We start from the raw sequence: 13,951 nt of genomic DNA, 5'->3' as shown, positions 1-13,951 counted from the left end.
CGGGGCGGGGCCCGAGGCCGGGGCGGGGCCCGAGGCCGGGGCGGGGCGGGTTCTCCGTGCCCTTCCCACACGTATTTCGCCACTATCCCAACAGGCCTAGCGGCTAGGAGAGTCACGTGAGGGTGGGCGGTGGAGGTGGAGTATTCTCTCCGCTGGTTTTTCATCTCTATGATTATCAGAGGCGGGCGGCGTTGACCCAAGAGAATTGGCAGCTCTAGTGTGGACAGGTGAGTCCTGGGCTCTGAAGGATGTGAAGGGACAGCCATTTAGGGAGGGCGACAGGGAAGGCAGGGCGAAGCAGCTTAAGGGATCTGACCTCCGGGGCCGCCCGTTTGTCGGCTCTGGGATCAGCCGACTTCTCAGGTCTGGCGGCATAGCTGTCTTCCCTCTTGCGCTCAGCTCAGGGGCCTGAGAGGAGTCCTTAGTCGTGTCTGCTTCCAGTCCTCCGCTTTCCTTCAGCTCACCTCGTCCCATTTCGCTGTCCCGGGAGATCGGCCAGTGCCGAGTTGCCAACCGCAAGGTTCACTTGGGCGCCGTCGTCTCTCGCTTCTCGGACAAGCAGGAGACGCACAGGTATATTTGACTGGTTCAGCTGGGATTTGTGGATGTGGGTGGAATTGGGTGATGGAGTTTACACTTAGATCTCTAGTGGGTAGAAATATTAATCATTAAATCGAAAAAAAGAAGTAGAAAATCAGTGGGGACCCGAAGGAGCAAAACAAGTGCAGCCTTCTTGGACTATTCAGTTTTTATCTTTTCCAGTGTTTTCCTGTTCTCAGTCTCACTCAAGTTTCCTTCACCGTTCCGTCCTGGCCCACCATAGGATGTTTTGAGAATGAGCCGAGTGTTAACTCTGTGCGAATGTTGAGAGAAGAGTTTAAAACTGGCTGTTCTTTAAGTTGCTTTCTCTGCGATCTTACGGTTTTCTTTTACTTCCCTTTCAGATGCCTAAAAAGTATTGTAGGTATTTGTAAATATAAGCAGAATAACCATTTTGTGGCTAAGGGACTAGAGTAAAATATTCCCCCTGTGCATCTGGAAAGACCCATTTTCTTTGTTACTTTTATAAATGTTTTTATTTCAGTTTTTAAGGTGGTTTGGATATACCTTTGTTTATGTTAAAGCATTCCTTGGGGTCATGTGTGCCAGTGATCTAGCAGTAGAAGAAAGGAGTTTGCAGACAAAGTGTACCGATTTGGGGTTTGATAGATGTGGGAGAGTTAAGGTTTAGAGTTAAGTTAAACCATTTGACTAATTAATAAAACGTCCACATCTTGAGGCATAGCTGTTGCCCAGGACGACGAACAAGCTGTCTTTCTGGAGTTGGACAAGGTAATGAGCTTGTTGAGTATCACCTTATCTAAAAACGTTTTAGAACCTGCCGCTTGTTTGTAAGAAGATGCCTCTGGCCTCCAGATGCTCTCTGTAGTCACCCTTGATAGGTCATTATCTCTTCCACTTAAGAACATCACTCTGACTCTTAACGGTAGAAAACAAACAGGGTTGCTGGAGGGAGGTGGGTAGGGGATGGGCAAGATGGGTGATGGGTATTACAGAGGGCACTTGTTATGATGAGGACTGGGTGTTGTATGTAAGTGATGAATCACTGAATTCTACTCCTGAAACCAATACTATACTATATGTTAACTAACTAGATTTTATTTTTTTATTTTTTATTTTTTTTTAAAGATTTTATTTATTTATTTGACAGAGACACAGAGGGAACACAAGCAAGGGGAGTGGGAGAGGGAGAAGCAGGCTTCCCGCTGAGCAGGGAGCCCGGTGTGGGGCTTGATCCTGGGACTCTGGGATCATGACTTGAGCTGAAGGCAGACGCTTAATGACTGAGCCACCCAGGCGCCCCAACTAACTAGATTTTAAATAAAAATTGGAAGGGAAAAAAAGAACATCACTCTGGCCATCTGATTATGTCAAGAAAGTGTCATTGGCGCCTTCTGAGTGTCCTTACTGAAGATTATAAAACACAGAGTAATACTTACAAAAAGAGAAGATTCAGGAGTAGGTTCTGAGCTTAGGAAGAAAGGGAAAGAGTGCTAGAAGCTAACAAAAGCAAGAGAATAAAAGCATGTATTGCTGTCTTCCTTTGTAATTTATAGACTATTTACTGTATTCAGTAGACCTTTTACATTCTCAGAGACTGACTTTCCTATATTTAAGAAGAAACAATGGTATGGGGCGCCTGGATGGCTCAGTTGGTTAAGCGACTGCCTTCGGCTCAGGTCGTGATCCTGGAGTCCCTGGATGGAGTCCCGCATCAGGGAGCCCGCTTCTGCCTCTGACCCTCCCCCCTCTCATGTGCTCTCTCTCATTCTCTCTGTCTCAAATAAATAAATAAAAATCTTAAAAAAAAAAAAAAGAAACAGTGGTATGTAACTTCTCCCATAATGCAATATTATGTAAAATAATTATAACTAAAAGATTTAACTGACCCTTCAGGTCTTATATTATTTAGAATTTATAGGACTGAAGTAATTGATAAAGTTATTAAACCTAATTTGGTCACTTTCTTTCTTTTTTTTTTTTTTAAAGTAGGCTCCCTGCCTATCATGGAGCCCAGCTCGGGGCTTGAACTCAGGACCCTGAGATCAAGACCTGAGCTCAAGACCTGAGCTGAGCTCAAGAGTCAGAAGCCTAACCGACTGAGTCACCCAGGTGCCCCCTAATTTGGTCACTTTTAATCTTTAGTTTTAGTGAGTAATTTTTATAGTGGCTGTAAAACTTGCTGAAATGTTAACCAATTTTTTCCATATAGAATTGTTTCATATATTCCTTTTAAAAAGAGAAACTTTTTTTTTTTAAGATTTTATTTATTTGACAGAGACACAGCGAGAGAGGGAACACAAGCAGGGGGAGTGGGAGAGGGAGAAACAGGGAGCCCAACACGGGGCTCGATGCCAGGACCCCGGGATCATGACCTGAGCCGAAGGCAGACGCCTAACAACTGAACCACCCAGGCGCCCTGAGAACCATTTTTTTTTAAGAGAACCAATTTTTTTTTTAAACTTTTACTCACAACCCCCCCCCACTCAAAACAAAAAATGGCTTTTGTGCCAAGAGAAAAAGTTGATTCTTTTAAAATAGATTTTCTCTACACTTTGAAAATTATGATAAAATTGTTAATGCTTTTAAGACATTAAATATTGGTATCTGAGCATATTTGAGAAGAAAACAGGCAGTATTTTTTAATGTTTTATATTTCCTATTATAGAAGTGTATGTGCCTGTTTTTGAAAAATGGAAACATTATGGAAAATATAACATTGAAAGTCGAAATCCTAGTTTATCTTTTCCCCTGCCAGCAGGTAACCACTAGTTCCTTTTGGATATTTGGGAATCAGTATGGAAAAGTAGAGTCTCAAGTAAAACTCCCTGGGAGAGATGGCACTAATAGCATCAGGTTTACATCCTACAGCCTTAGAAACTCCAAAAGAGAGAGAACTTCCCTTTCTCTATGATTCCAACAGACTACCGTGTGGGAATTTCATTAACCTGACTGTGTCATTGGGGCAGCTGGGTGGCTCATTTGTTAAACGTCTGCCTTCAGCTCAGGTCATGGTTCCAGGGTCCTGGGAGCCCCGCATCGGGCTCCCGGCTCCATGGGAAGCCTGCTTCTCCCTCTCCCACTCCCCCTGCTTGTGTTCCCTCTCTCGCTGTCTCTCTCTCTGTCAAAAAAAAAAAAAAAAAAAAAAATAGTTGTGTTTAACCTGACTGTGTCATTGCCTATCCTAGAGGCAGTCTCTATGGCTAGAGTGACAGAATGCTTTGTGTAGTCAGGGTTGGATCTTGTTCTCCCCATGGAGTGGAGTGTAGGCATACAGTTTTAAACCACATGAATTAAGAGTAAACAACATCGGGGCGCTTGGCTGGCTCAGTCGGTAAAGCATCCCCCTGTTGTTGTGGTTGTGAGTTTGAACCCATGTTGGATGTAGAGATTACTTAAAAAAAAAATTAGGCAACAGAAGTATGGTTCCTCTTTAGGAAAATTGAGGTGTCGTTTCCTGGAGAGGAGAGAAAGATTGCTGGACAGACAAAAAACATATGTTCACTGAAATAATTTTACGTGTATTTGTTTTTTTTTAATTTAGAGAACTTGCTTTCCTTTCCCAATATAAATTAATTGTATTTTACAGTTTGAGTGTTATTTTTTTTAAATGTCTATTTTTTAAATGTCTTTTATTTTATTAACTAATGGAACTTGAAATTTAAACTCTTCAAGTAGTATATATTTGTTATGTTTAGTACCTGTGCTCTGGAGTGTTCAGTTTTTCTAACTTTATATTATATACACAAATATATTGTGTATTTAGCCCTTTTGTTAAAATCATTTATTGGTAAATATTTTTATTACTGTGGGTAAACTTGATTAACAAATTGCAGTTTATAAATAGTATGTAAAAATGTTCTGAGTAATTTAAGTATATGTAGTCAATATGGTTGAATGCTTGATTCTTTTAATTATTATGTGTTTAAAAACCTGTTAGTATAGAAACCACTTCATTTTGAGCATTGTATGAAAATTAAATGACTATAATTGTCACAAATTGCTGTCACTGGGTATTAACTTTAAAACTATAGTTAACATTAATGTCTGCTTTTGTATCTTTATGGATTATTCTGAGGGTTCATTATATATATTTTTTAAATTTAATTTTATTATGTTATGTTAATCACCATACATCATTAGTTTTTGATGTAGTGTTCCATGATTTATTGTTTGCATATAACACCCAGTGCTCCATTCAGTACGTGCCCTCTTTAATACCCATTACCAGGCTAACCCATTCCCCCCACCCCCTGAGGGTTCATTATATTTTAAGAGAAAATATAATTGAAATAACATTGTTTACTCCACTGTCTTGATTTTGTTTAGAAGAAAAGTTAGCAGTTCAATTCAGTGGACATTTGAGCTTAATTGCTACCACTGGTGTACACACTTTAGACAGATTTATATTCTTAAAACCCAATTCCATCACTTCTTGATGTTGAGCAGAATTTGAGTTTATTCCATTTGCAAAATAGAAATAATAATTCTTATGGGGTCTTGTGAGGAGTAACTTAATGTATGCCAAGTGCCTAGGATATAGTAAGGTTCTCATTAAATGTAATCGTTAGTAATAACAACAACAAGAAATAGTGTCTAAAAAGATTTTATCTCCCCAATTTCAGAATGTTTAGCCCCAGGAGTTTAAATGTATATATAGGTGTTAAGGAATTAGTCAGATAGTTCTTTTTTCAGGTTTGTCTTTATTTTAGCAGGGGTGTGTGTGTGTGTGTGTGTGTGTGTGTGTTGGCGGGGGTGGGAGGGGGCTTGAACTCACAATCCTGAGATCAAGACCTGAGCTGAGATCAAGAGTCGGACACTTAATCCACGTAAGCCACAATTTTAGCAGATTTTTAATTCCATGTTGCGCATATAGCAATGAACTAGAAAACTTTGTTTGAACTACATAATTATTGGTGGACTGCCCAAGTATTTGAAGATTGCCTGGTCCAAGTATGATGACTGTTAGCCTGGAGGGATTTATTGAGAGATTTTTGCACAAATTCTCAGTAAAGTTTAATATTAAGTAGAAGGTCTCACATTCCTTGACTATACAAAGGGAGCTAGGTGTTGAGCACCTTGGGTGTTCAAAGCAGAATTTATGGTGACTTGTGGTTGTAGGCAGAAAAATAAAAATGGATTTGTTTTTATTTTTAAGGAAAAGTTCAGGGTGATACTTCTGTGAAGTAATGCTTTAAGAACATGTTATGTTGGACGCCTGCAGGAGGAAGAGATAACAGTTTGGAATGCTACTTGAAAAACCAAAAAAGGCAACTGTGGAATTGAATAATTGTGAAAAATGATTGACATTAAATATAATTAATGATCTGGCATTGGGAAGTTGGTAATTGCCATATTGGGAGGAGAGGTGTTTTAGCCCTATTTATGAGAAAATAAATAACTAGAAATGGACTAATCTTTTTTCCCCCAAAACTAATAGAGTAATCAGTTTTTGCAAATTGTAAACATTTCCTAGGCCAGTAATAAGTTCAGGGTGGGTTTTACTGACTATGAGAAAATTGAAACTTTAGTGTAATCTTGGATAAATATATTCCCATAATTCATGTCAGGTATACAAAAAATGTTTACATTTCTCTTCAAAGTGATTTAATGTTGGTCATTTAAAAGTTAAAGTTCCGGGGCGCCTGGGTGGCTCAGTCGTTAAGCGTCTGCCTTCGGCTCAGGTCATGATCCCAGGGTCCTGGGATCGAGCCCCACATCAGGCTCCCTGCTCAGCGGGAAGCCTGCTTCTTCCTCTCCCACTCCCCCTGCTGTGTTCCCTCTCTCGCTGTGTCTCTCTCTGTCAAATAAATAAATAAAATCTTAAAAAAAAAAAAAAAAGTTAAAGTGCCTATCCTAATACCTTGCTTGTTCAGAGTTGGACAGTTACTTGGTATCTATGATAAACACTATTTATAATTTTGCTTTTGCTTTTTAAAGTTTGTTCATTGAGTAATGGAATTAAATCTGCCCACTACTTTTTTCCTTTTTTAAAAAAAATAAACATCAGTACTTTGTTTACTGTCCTGTTAGGATTAGGTGGGCATTCTATAACATGACACATAAAGAGCATTAGAATTTAGCTTTAAAAAAGATCTTCCTTGACTTATAATGGGGATATGTTCGATAAGCCATTTTAAGTTGAAAATACCAGAGTGAAAAATGCATTTAATACACCTAACCTACTGAACGTCGTAGCTTAGCCTAGCCTACCTTAAACATGCTCAGAACAATTACTTTAGCCTACAATGGGCAAAATCATTTAACACAAAGCCTGTTTTATAATGAAGTGTTGAATATCTCATGTAACTTACTGAATACTGAAAGTGAAAAACAGAATGGTTGTAAAGATCCAGAATGGTTGTAAGTGTGTTGGTTGTTTATTCTCTTCATCGCATGGCTGACTGCGAGCTGTGGCTTGCTGCTGCTGCCCACCATCAGGAAAAAGTATTGTACCATGGGGGCGCCTGGGTGGCTCAGTGGTTAAGCGTCTGCCTTCGGCTCAGGTCATGATCCCCGGGTCCTGGGATCGAGTCCCGCATCCGGCTCCCTGCTCCGCGGGAAGCCTGCTTCTCCCTCTCCCACTCCCACTGCTTGTCTTCCTGCTCTCACTGTGTCTCCTTCTGTCAGATAAATAAATAAAATCTTAAAAAAAAAAGTATTGTACCATGTATCATTAGCCTGTGAAAAGTTCAAAATTCAAAATTGGAAGTACGATTTCTACTGAATGCCTATCACTTTTGCACCATGGTAATGTTGAAAAATCCAAAGTCACACCGTCGTGATTTGTGGACCATCTGTATATCTTTCTAGTTTAGCTCTTAGGACTCTACCATGCCTTCCCCCATGTTCTAGTCATAGTGAACTACTTTTTGCTCCCCCCAACAAGCCATGCCTTTTTGTGGGGTTTTTGTTGTTGTCGTTGTTGTTGTGTTTGGAATGCCTCACCACCATCCTGCCATCTCTCAACTGGTGAGCTGCTGTTCATCTTTAAACTAGATTGAGTTGTTCTTCAATTTGTAAAACTTTCCTCTACCCTCAAGTGGTTATTATTATTATTTTTTTTGGTGGTTCCTGTAATAATTATTTTTACCTTTTAAAAGTATTCTTACTTTGTGGAACAGTTGCATGTATTTTTCTATCAGATGGAGTGATTCTTGATGCCAGAAACAAGTCTTATTCATCAAAATATCCTGAACATGCAACAGAGTGCCTGTAGTCTATACAAGCTCAGAACATGTTTGGTGAATATATGAGTAAGATACTTCATTTGCTTTAAAAATCAGAATAGATATAATCCAATAGATTAAGTCTGCACACTGTAACCTGTATCAGCCTGACACATTTAGAAAACTTACTTGGACACTTCTAGTAAATTCCATCCACACATTCTACCACACATCAGTAAATGTGTATACCAAGGCACTGGAGAGAGAGAGAGGGGGGAAAAACATTCCATTCATTAAGGAGCTCACAGTCTAGTGGTAGAGACAGACCAATGAATTGATAATTACAACTTAGATTTATGCTAATTAAGATTCAAATTAAAAACTCAGTTTATCAGTTTTAGTAGACATCCAATGCTCAGTAGCCACATGTGGCTAGTCCTTACTGTATTGAACAGTAGATATAAAATATTTGATATTGCAACACATTCTATTTGACAGAGCTGTTGCAGAACATTATACACTTGAACCTACATTCTCTAGTTTCAGATGATAGTTAATATTCATTTCAATCATATTCTTTATTCAAATTAAACTTGCTTTTAGATTTGAAAGTTGTATTTTTATAAATTATCAAGTGGATTTATAGTACACTTCAAATAAAGCAGCATTGCTCATTTTTTCAGGTCTTTGATCAGTGATAGCATTTAAATTAAGTAGTTTCAGAATTTGATTTTTAACTTCAGCATTGATAACATCTGACTTTCTATCCTAATAATTCCTGAGATAGCAGTGAATCATAATGGTTAAGAACAATGGCTTTGGGATCAGAGAAACTTCTCTGTCATCTATTGGCTTTGACCTTAGGCAAATTTCTTAAAAGCATTGAGTTGTGGCGTCCTTGGTAAAATAGGAGTAATAACAATACTTATTGCAAGGGTTATAGAGGATTAAATAAGGCAACATATATTAGGCATTTAGCGTAGTACCCCTCACAGTGTTCATTAAATGCTAGCATTAAAGAGAGTTTTGAACAACCAGATGTTTATTTTTTTTAGATTTTTATTTATTTATTAGAATGAGAGAGAGAGAGCATGAGAAGGGGGGAGGTCAGAGGGAGAAGCAGACTCCCTGCTGAGCAGGGAGCCCGATGCAGGACTCAATCCCGGGACTCCAGGATCATAACCTGAGCCGAAGGCAGTCGCTTAGCCAACTGAGCCACCCAGACGCCCCTGAACAACCAGATGTTTAAAAGAAAACCAACTTATTAGGAAGTTGGAGAAACTGGAGTAGAGACTAGGTATTAGAACATACCAAACAAAGGAAGTGAAATTTGTTAAGTGTAAGAGTGACATGATCGTGTGGAAGGAAAAGTCCGTATTTTTGGAGACATACTAAAATATATAGCAGTGAAATGACAGAATGTCTGAGAGTTGCTTAAAAATAATTCACAAAGACTTAAGAATAAAAGAGACAGAAAAATTGGTTTTAATATCCATTTCTGGTGAAGAAAGAGTAACAGGTACCACATGTACCTTCCTGCCTGAAACAGCTTAAAAAGGCAGATGAAATATACAGAACAGTGGTTTCCTAGATTTTGGACATTGTACAGCAAAGGGAAGTGATCCCTGAGAGATGGGAAACAAAAGGGGTGAGTTCTGTGACTGCTCTGGTTTGCTGTCTGGAAAGTTTCCCGGCTGTGGGGGATCCCATCCAGAGAGCACAGTGGTCTCCTTGAATTGAGTCAGTCTGGGGAGGTCAAGGCAGGTGGAGTTTGCAGAGCAGAATACTAGAGATGAGAAAGCTAAAAGGAGACTTCCACTCACGTATTCAGCTGAGAACTATGATCAGTGCATACATGTGAGGAAACTACTGAAGTTAGGAAAAGAACCACCTGAAAAGAATAGTGAACAGTACTCGGAGTTTCTGCAGAGGCAGAAATCGTGCCAGAATGGAAAATGTCTTAACAGGTCATCATGTAGACTACTCACGAGGGCTTTGTCTTAGTAGTGGGATAAAATTCAGAGCTCCAGCCCAACCTAGAAAGCTTAAATGCAAGACCTGAAAGGGTCAGACTGTTTCCAAGAAACTTAATTATGTCCCAGAACTAAGCTCAAGAATAGTTATTGGAATACAAAATATCCAACACCCAACAAGGTAGAATTCACAGTGTCTGGCATGCAATCAGAAATACTAAGCATACAAAGGAACAGGAAAATATGACTGACCTATGATGACAAGAAAAAAAAGTCAAAACCAAAACAAGTGACAGGTGATAGAATTAGTAGAGAGGGATATTAAAACAGTTTTTATAATTATGTTTCATATGCTTAAGAAACTAGAAGAAACATTAAAAGAATTTTTTTTTTTAGAGAGCATGTAGGAGCAGGGGGTGGGGGGGAGGGACAGAGGGAGAGGGAAAGAATTTCAAGCATGCTTAATGCAGGGCCTTACTTGGGGCTTGATCTCAGGACCACCCTCCCCCCTCTTTTTAAGATTTTATTTGTTAGAGAGCACGTGCAAGTGCACACAAGCAGGGGGAGCGGCAGACCGAGGCAGAGGGGGAAGCAGTCTCCCTGCTGAGCATGGAGCCGGATGTGGGACTCAATCCCAGGATCCTGGGATCATGACCTGAGCCGAAGGCAGATGCTTAACCGACTGAGCCACCCAGGCACCCTTGATCTCAGGACCTTTATTAGATCATAACCTGAGCTGAAATTAAGAGTCAGACACTTAACCAACTGAGCCACCCAGGTGCTCCCAGAAAGATTGAGTATGTTAAATAGAAACATGAAGATAAAAAAAGACCAAAATGTAGTGGGGGAGGTTGTGCATGTGCAGGGATAGGGGGTATGTGGAAACTCCTTGTACCTTACACTCAATTTTGTTGTGAACCTAAAACTGCTCTAAAAAATAAATTTTACTGGGGTGCCTGGGTGGCTCATTCAATTAAGTGTCTGCTTTCGGCTTGGGGCATGATCCCAGGACCCTGGGATTGTGCCCTGCATCTCTCCCCCTGCTCATGCTCTCTCTCTTAAGTAATTAAAATATTTTAAAAAGCTAAAATTAATTAAAAAGAAAAAGACCAAAATGGAACTTTTGGAGATGGAAACTATAATGTCTGTGATGAAAAAATACACTAGGTGGGATTAATGGCAGATTAGACATTAGGGGAGAAAATTATGCCAAAGCTCATAAAATATACAAAATAATCTATGAAGAGTTCTTTTTTTTTTTTTAAGATTTTTATTTATTTATTTGACAGAGAGAGACACAGCGAGAGAGGGAACACAAGCAGGGAGCGTGGGAGAGGGAGAAGCAGGCTTCCCGTGGAGCAGGGAGCCTGATGTGGGGCTCGATCCCAGGATGCTGGGATCATGACCTGAGCCGAAGGCAGACACCCAACGACTGAGCCACCCAGGCGCCCCAATCTATGAAGAGTTCTTAATTTGAATTTGATTATGCTTTTATTTTCTTTAAAGATTTATTTATTTTTGAGAGAGCAAGGGAGCAAGTGGGTGGAGGGGCAGAGGGAGAGGGAGAGAGAGAATCTCCAGCAGACTCCCCGCTGAGTACAGAGCTTGACATGGAGCTCGATCTCATGACCTTGAGATTATGACCTGAGCTGAAACCAAGAGTCAGACGCTTAACTGACTGAACCACCCAGGTGCCCATCGAATCAAGCTTTTAGATGTAACTTGAGTATATAGGAAATAAAGGGACTGGAGAAACATTTAGACCATACTAGGAGGAAGCAACTAGATAAATCCAGAATTTGAGAAATGATGCAATATAGTTGCTCTGTTCTCCTTTTATACCTCCCCGACCCATCACTGGCATCATCAATCTACTTTCCATTTTTATGAATTTCACTACTGTCATATAAATGGAAGCTTAAATTATTTGTCTTTTTGTGACTGGCTTATTTCACGTAATGTCTTTAAGATTGATCCATTTTGTAGGATGTATCAGAATTCCCTTCCTTTTTAAAAAATTGTTTTTGTTGTGGTAGAATGCACAATATAAAATTAACCATCTTAACCATTTTTAAGCGTAGAATTCAGTGGTATTAAGTACATTCAGATTCTTGTGATACCATCACCAACATCCATCTCCAGAACTTGCAAACATATATTAAATACATCTGTTAAGTGGTAACTCTCTATTACCACTTCCGCTCCCCCCTGCCCGGGCCCTGGTAGCCATGATTCTGCTTTCTGCCTCTGTGATTTTGACTACTCTAGGTACCTCATATAAGTGGAATCATACAGTGTTTATTTTGTTGAAACTGACTTTTTTTACTTCACATAATGTTCTCAAGATTCATCCATGTTGTATCGTTTGTCAGAATTTCCTACCTTTTAATGGTTGAATAATATTCCATTGTATGTATAAACCATATTTTGTTTATCCATTCATCTCTTGAAGGGCACTTGGGTTGCTTCCACTTTTTGGTTATTGTGAATAATGCTGCTATGAGGGGCGCCTCGGTGGCTTGGTCGGTTGAGTGTCTGATGCTTGGTTTTGGCTGGGGTCATGCATGATCTTGGGGTCGTGGGATCGAGCCCCATGTTGAGCCCTGTGTTGGGCTCCCTGCTCAGTGGGGAGTATGCTCGAGGTGCTCTCTCTCGCTCTCTTCCCCTCCCCAAACCCACATGTTCTCTCTCTCTCTCTCCCTCTTTCTCTCTAAATAAAATAAAATAAAATAAAAATAATGCTGCTTTGAGTATGGCTGTGCAAATATCCCTTCAAAGTCTCTGCTTTCAATTCCTTTGGATATATTCTCCAAAGTAGAATTGCTGGATCATATGGTAATTCTGTATTTAATTTTTTGAGGAACTGCTATACTGTTTTCCATAGCAGCTGCACCATTTTATATTCCCATCAACGGTGTACAAAGATTCCAATTTCTCTAATACTTGTTTTTTCTGTTCATTTCCTTGATTAGAATGGCAAGATTTATGGTTAGAGTCTTACTTTGCATTTTGATTGTTTGCATTAAAAGAAAGATATTTAGGTGTAATATATTTATATAATGTCTTAGGGAAATTTATGTTACATAATACAGTTTTTATTTGAATTATCACCATCAGCAGCATCCTGTTGTTAACTTCCAAACAAATATTTATTCATAATTTACTGTGTTAGACACTGTGTTCAACTTTATACAAGCATTTTCTCATTTAATCCTCCTCATAGTCATTTGCAGTAAGTACTATTATCCCTGTTTTATGGAAGCATAAAGTTGCCAAGTCAGGAATCAAACACAAATCTGACTGACTTCAAGATTAATGGCCAGTAAGAGGTCAAGTTAGTAAGTTCTAGTATCTAGAATTAATGAATTAGCTAGATTACCTTTTTTTTTTTAAAGATTTTATTTATTTATTTGACAGAGACACCAGCGAGAGAGGGAACACAGCAGGGGAAGTGGGAGAGGGAGAAGCAGGCTTCCCGCTGAGCAGGAAGCCTGATGTGGGGCGATGTGGGGCTCGATCCCAGGACCCTGGGATCATGACCTGAGCCGAAGGCAGACATTTAACGACTGAGCCACCCAGGCGCCCCTTAGCTAGATTACCTTGGTACAACTTTCTGGTCCTCAGCTTATAAAAACAAAAGAGAACAAAACAAAATACACAACAACAATACAAACTTACCTACATGTTCAGTAAAGCTTTAATTTATGATCTAATTTTGCTAATTAAATCCTAAAGTTGAAAATAACATCTTCAAGTAAGCAAAGGAAAATCTTTTTTTTTAAAGATTTTATTTATTTATTTGAGAGAGAGAGAGCACATGAGAGGGGGGAGGGTCGGGAGGGTCAGAGGGAGAAGCAGACTCCCTGCCGAGCAGGGAGCCCGATGTGGGACTCGATCCAGGGACTCCAGGATCATGACCTGAGCCGAAGGCAGTCGTTTAACCAACTGAGCCACCCAGGCGCCCCAAAGGAAAATCTTTAAAAAAAAAAAAAAAGTACCTGGGGAATAGAAATTGGAATAAAGATAAAAAAGATAGGACAGTATCCAGTGAAATATCTAATATTGCTGTCAGCCTAGCAGGTTGATTTCTAGAGAGAACATAAATACAGACAGATTGTTATAAAGGAGTATCTATAAAGATGTCTGCTGCTGTGAAGACTAAAAAAAAGTTCCACTGAAATTGTTATTTATGTAGAAAGAGACTTCCTTTGGCAGGAATATGTATTATTCTTGCACATTGGTCCATAG

General features: G+C 39.5%; 1 protein-coding gene across 4 annotated transcripts in view; it reads left to right on the top strand.

Moving 5' to 3' along the window:
* The first annotated feature begins 107 nt into the window (after nucleotides 1–107).
* MICU1 (mitochondrial calcium uptake 1) overlaps nucleotides 108–13,951 on the top strand; it is a 229,590-nt gene continuing 215,746 nt past the window's right edge. For 3 of the 4 annotated variants that reach the window (XM_035021375.1, XM_035021351.1, XM_035021379.1), the window contains exon 1: nucleotides 108–227. The gene's annotated coding sequence lies outside the window, so the exon portion shown is untranslated. Of the gene's footprint in view, nucleotides 228–399; nucleotides 574–13,951 lie in introns of all 4 variants that reach the window. The other variant, XM_035021361.1, reaches the window with a different exon arrangement.

Source organism: Mirounga leonina, unplaced genomic scaffold (assembly GCF_011800145.1).
Source record: "Mirounga leonina isolate KUSES-001 unplaced genomic scaffold, KU_Mleo_1.0 Mir_114, whole genome shotgun sequence".
In the NCBI taxonomy this organism is placed as follows: domain Eukaryota; kingdom Metazoa; phylum Chordata; class Mammalia; order Carnivora; family Phocidae; genus Mirounga; species Mirounga leonina.
Note: the sequence above shows the minus strand (reverse complement) of the source record. Positions and strands in the feature narration are given on the sequence as shown.